This window comes from Caretta caretta, chromosome 2, assembly GCF_965140235.1.
Source record: "Caretta caretta isolate rCarCar2 chromosome 2, rCarCar1.hap1, whole genome shotgun sequence".
NCBI lineage: Eukaryota > Metazoa > Chordata > Testudines > Cheloniidae > Caretta > Caretta caretta.
Genome location: NC_134207.1, coordinates 209,974,232 through 209,980,231, shown reverse-complemented (window position 1 = coordinate 209,980,231; position 6,000 = coordinate 209,974,232).

Sequence of the window (6,000 nt, the reverse complement as noted above, 5' to 3'; positions counted from 1 at the left end):
TGAACAAAGAAACCCAATCTACTTGGCTCCTCCTAAACCAACTACTAAACAGTCCATTTAAAATTCTTACTGTAGTTGTTGCTGCTACCTCTGGTAGCTGTTGTTTCTACTGGTTTTGTGCCATCTGAACTGACTGCCATCGACAACAATGTGTCCTATCTGCATCAGAAGGACCTGCTGTATTCCAGAGGGGAGACAAAGATGAGGCCCAGCAGAGTGGTGGTAACAGGAGAAAGATTCTATATCATTCAACTATTAGTAAAGAGAACTAAGAGGGGCTTTTTTTCCTCCTTCTCTTCAATTTCATCTTGCTCTCTGTAAACAGCCACTAATTTCTGCTTGATCCTCCTGTCCCTCTTTCTTCAACTATTCCCTCCAAATAAATGAAAACCCCAAGCTGGGTAGGGCAATATTCTACAGTTTCTGCTTGTCCACTAAGCAGTTGAGAAACTGTCAATATCTAGAAGGGTGATGTGCCTTTTCTTGCTTAATGCAGCTGCTGTGCTGTGTTAACTTTCAACTACAAATATCACTTTGATATCTTTCTCAAGTGAGCTAGCAAAACCCTGTCTTTCAGCCACTCACTCTTGTAATTCCATATCATGGAGTTTAGCCCTGGATGCAATTTTCTGCTTATCTCTTAGAAATAAAAGCACCCTTCTGAAGACTGGATCACAGGGGGATATCAAAAGAGGAGAGTGTCTTGTCTGTGAGAAGAGTGTTGTTGAGAAGGTTCAATCCTTGTGGGGGGGGAAGACAGCCAGAAATACTCTAAATGCGAGCCTCTGTATAATAACCTGATATCTAACATAACAATTTAAAGCAGAACAAAACTAACTTTTAGTTTGGGAGTGGGTGGCTAATTTCACTTACCCATTTCTAAACACCAATCGTTGAAGACCTAATCATTGCCATCCCAACTGTGAACAATTTTGGATTCTCCTTTATTCCTTCTAATCTGGAACATCCCTAATACATCTTTCCTCTCTCAGGCTCTGAAGGGCAATATAAACATAACCATATTTTGCTGTTTTCCTGGTAGCTGTTGCCTGATGCCCTAAAATAAACCCTACACTCCACCATACATACTTGTTAATAGTTTGAGAATATCAATAATTGTACAAACACTTATGGGATTAGCGCTTTCCTTAGAAACCTTTCAGGATGCAAAAAGAAAAGGAGTACTTGTGGCACCTTAGAAACTAGCAAATTTATTTGAAAGCTTACGCTCAAATAAATTTATTAGTCTCTAAGGTGCCACAAGTACTCCTTTTCTTTTTGCGCATACAGACTAACACGACTGCTACTCTGAAACCTTTCAGGATGCAGTATTTTTTAGTTTTGCTCTGGCCATTGCACAAATATTAGTTTAAAAAAAACCTGTGTTGGTCACTCTCTTGCCCTCCTTATACATTAAATTACTTATTTTATGGGCTTGATGCAAAAATTACTGGGTGAGGTTCTATGGCCTCTGTTATGCAGAAGTCAGACTAAATGATCATAATGGTCCCTTCTGATGATAAAACAGACAAATCGATGAATCTTGCAAACAAAGATGAATTTAAACACACACACACACAAATCTTGGATAAGTCCGCTCTAATGTTTGCTTTTTGACATATGCACTACAGTCTAGCTTCCCATCATAGGTATTTGAGCCGTCAATCAACTTGATAGCTAAGTGCTAATTTAATTACAACTAATCATCAATGGAAGAACAGTTCCATCTCTTAATCCAAACTAGAAGCTTTTTCAAAATCTGGGAGTAGTTTAGTTAAACCAGTTGCGGCAAGTTGGAACAACTGGATCAGTATGACTCTGTTTGATAGCTATGCTTATCGGGTTAGATCCCAACACCTGATTAAAGCTGATTGGGTCATTGGGATTGCCTTGGTGTAGGGGAATCCCTATCTGGTGTAGAGCTGATGGACCCCACCAGACCTGGCACAAGGATTATGTCGGGGCACAGTCAGAACTCTACCATACTCAGTGATCCTTGGCTGAGGAAGTGCCCCATTGGGTATCACTGCAGCCAGGCATAAGATAAAGCAGCCTTTAGGCAGCTCTAAGTTACTCCAGAGTTCAAGGAAGCTAAAGGTGACCTTTGCCCATTCCTAGCCCCTCAGCTGAACTGAGTGGAGCTCTGATGCAGCTAAGAATCTGGCCTGTGAGTTTTAAGGACCCAGTCCTTCAAACATTTACTAATGGGAGTCGAAAGTATTGACAGGCCAGGACCCTTAGTTTGCATTTTTCTAGTACAAAATCGAGGAATATCGTTTGGTAGTGCAGATGGGAACTAAAACTACTAGCGGCACAGAACAGGGAGTACTGGTGCAGTTGCATGTTGATGGCACTCCTTTCAGAAAGTCAGCAAATGCAACTTTCAGCCTTACAAAGAGAGTTAGTGAAATACATTGTGTATATACACGAGCCTGCTTTTCAGGTTGAAAGAGCATAATAAAGATATGGTTTTAAATAAAAGTAAATACGGATTTAGTGACAGGAAAGAGGACACTTCTAATTTTTATGCATTTCCCTAACTTGAAACAGGAGAAAGTTTTTAATAAAAACTTAGTAGCAGTTCACTTCTGTTGCAATTGTATCACTTTTGAATCAAAGCTGATGTGGGCTGTTGGTGTCCTAGGTTCTAAGCAGACAGCGTGTTACTTCCCAGAGAACACTATGTGCTATACAGGAATTCAGAGGCATCATCAGCTCTTATACAATGGGCCGCTTCCAGCCATGCTTAGAAAAGAAATACATTTGATACTTTAACCTGTGTATATGGAAAAGCTCAGAGAATCTTCCTTTACATCTCATGTTAGGGGATTAATGTTTACTCCTTTTTATTTTCTATCTTCTTTGCTGTAACTTCCAGTAAATACATATTTGTTTTTATCTAATGGGATCTGATGCTGTATTGGACAATAAACTATCTGGAGATTTCAAACAGGATGTTACCTTTGTCTTGTAAGGAGATGTAGTCAAATGAGTGACCTAGTCAAATGAGTCACCTACTTACTGGGCACCAGGACAGTCGCTACTCCTAAGAGATGACCCAAAGGGACCTGCAGTTACACTGTAAATGTAAAGTGAATCAAAAGTAACCTGTGCCATTCTATCATCCCATTGCCTTTTCGGTGGTGGGAATCTAAGCCTCCTGCTGCACTTTTTCCTTTCAACCTTAACTAGAACAAAGGCGCTATCAATCTTAGGAGTGAGGTGAGCTTTCTCAGCAACTGACCCATGAACCGTGGAACCCACTTCCAGAAGAGAACCAGAATAATCACGGAACTCAGCACCTTTAAAAGAAACAGCAAGTGATGAAGACTAAGACACATAAATACTAGGAGATGTACAGTTCTCATGCAAGCCTTAGGAGATCCACCATTAGCAAATATCTCTACCTCAAAAGAAGAGGGAATTCAAACATGAATAAATCTCTTATTTGGAAACAAGATAATTTCAAACATGCCAGCAAGAATGAGTTGTATGACATGTTATTGAGCAAGCTGGCTTTGAGTTACAGGAGTGCATTATTATTAACAAGCTTTTTAGAAAACAAACGCACACATTTTTCATAGCAGCCTAACTAAAAAAAATGCCTCATCAGATTTAATGTTTTTCCATACAAAAAAAGTCACATGTAGGCGGATGCTAAGCATAAGAAAATTCACTCCTTTCAGGCATTTTCTCAGACAGTTATAATGGAGTGAAAACTAGGGGTTAGAATAGATTTGCTCATCCAACCTTCCAGTATGGGCATGCTGTGACTCCAGCCTGTGCTGTAGTGTTAATCTTCCATCACCATGGAACTGGTATTCCCTAATATTATATGCTAATGTATGCACATGAACTGTCAAAGATAAAGACTCTCAAGCCACACCAGGGAATAACTTGATGCGTAAACTTAGAAGCGCCCTTTAACTTCTTGGAGAAGTGAGGGGGGAATTGGATGCAGGCGGGTGGCCTGCAGAACAAAAGCAGATGTTTCTAGATACTAGCTCATGCTTGAGTCTGCAGCAGCTTCAAGATATGTTTGAACCAAACAATTTCTTTAGCACAGACACACAATGAGATGTCAATACTTCATGATGCTAGCTTTGGGTTGGGAGTGGGGGAGGAGTTTCCTTCAAAGGAAGAGCTGGCTTGGAATTATTTCCAGTCTCATGATGCCTTTTGTCTCAGAGTTTGTTTCTTCTAAGTATCTTTTCACTCACTTCAGCCCAGTAACATATGCTGCCTTATGAACAAGTCTCATAACTGTAGGGTAATTTTCTTTCTCTCCTCTACAATTAGTGGCATTTGATCCTATGTGTTCTGTTTCAGTAAATGTGTGAGGGGGGAGCTCAGTATTAGCTGGACTCTGCTATACTTTCTCTTATCATAAACTGCTGACATTTGTTTTTTTTTAACACTTGATATCAGCCTGCCTTAGCAAGACTAGTCTGTATTATGCTAAGCATATTAATTAGCATTGCTTGTGCATTATATGACTAAAAATTATGCATTTTGTATGCACCTATTATTCATAAAGTACATAAACACATTCATATTACATACAAAGAAACAACAAAAACTGTTTTTGTACCAACTGTGACTCCCTATATGAGGCTGGATTGTTTGAAAGAAGGGTACAAAAAGTTTGAGTCCATGATTATAGTTTGCCCAAGACTTTTCTTTCCTTTGGTTTACTATTCCAATTCCTGATCCTTTCCTTTTTCCAGCGAAAACACATTAATGCAATTTTTTTCAGTCCAAAATAATTTCCAGAGCCTGGTATATTTGTTACTGTGTACTTTAACACCGCAATATATTACTAAATCAGTGTTATAATTTAACTGAAGTGGTTGTTCCAAAATAGGCTGGAGGAAGCAGCGAAGGTAGATGCTTTGGCCTGATTTTCTCAGCAGGATGGTATTGAGCTTTGTCTACACAGAGAATTTGCCCTGATTCCAGCCTACGTTCGTCACTTTCAGGTTTAAATTAGTGTAAATGGTGAATTCTCTGTAACTTGAAGTCTTTAAATTATGATTTGAGGACATCAGTAACTCAGCCAGAGGGTATGGGTCTGTTACAGAAATGGATGGGTGAGGTTCTGTGGCCTGCAACATGCACGTCAGACAAAATAATCATGATGGTCCCATCTGACCTTAAAGTCTATGAGTAACCAACCACCACATGTAAATATGTTTGCTTTTTAGTTTTATACGGTGCAGCCTAATTGCCTTGTAGTCTGATCCTATTATTATTATTTATTTAGTGCCATAGTTATGCGTAGCACATGTTAGATATACAGTATCCACACAGAAATCACAAGCTAAACTGGGTTAGGCCAAGCCATTAATTAGTTTGCAGATCAGAGTGTATGTTGCAACAGCTGGGTGGTCTCCATTATTTAACCTGTCCCCAAGATTTGCAATCAGGCTATGTACACTATGGTGATCAGTGTTGATCATTAAAGAGTCCAACACACACTTCATAAGAACAAGGCTGTTAATTCTGCAACTAACTGATCATTTCAACTGCAACTCTGATCATTTCATTCTGTCTATATAAATCTACCCTATTAGTTCTCTTGGAAAATGTATTCTTTTTCTTCCTAACGTACACCATAGTGTAGTGTTGCTGTGTACTTTTAAATACACCCCAGAGTTAGCTGCATTTCAGTGGTGGATGAACTGATACTTGCATAGAGTTTATATATCAATGTGTAAAAAGCTCCAGTTTCCTTCAAGAATATCATTATTTTCAAAATGTGTAGTAATGAAAGCAAAAGAGAAGAACAACTGAGTTCTCAAACTATTATGTTGTTTTTCTTTAAAGTGACAGCTTTACCTGATCCCGCAAATCCTTACACGTTTAGTCATCACGCAAGTATTTCCATTAATGCTGAGAAGACCTACTTGCATGAGTAAGACTGACATATGAACAAGAGTTACAAGACTGGGCCTTCCAATGTTAAGCAAAATTTAACATCCTAGTAACGATAATGCAACC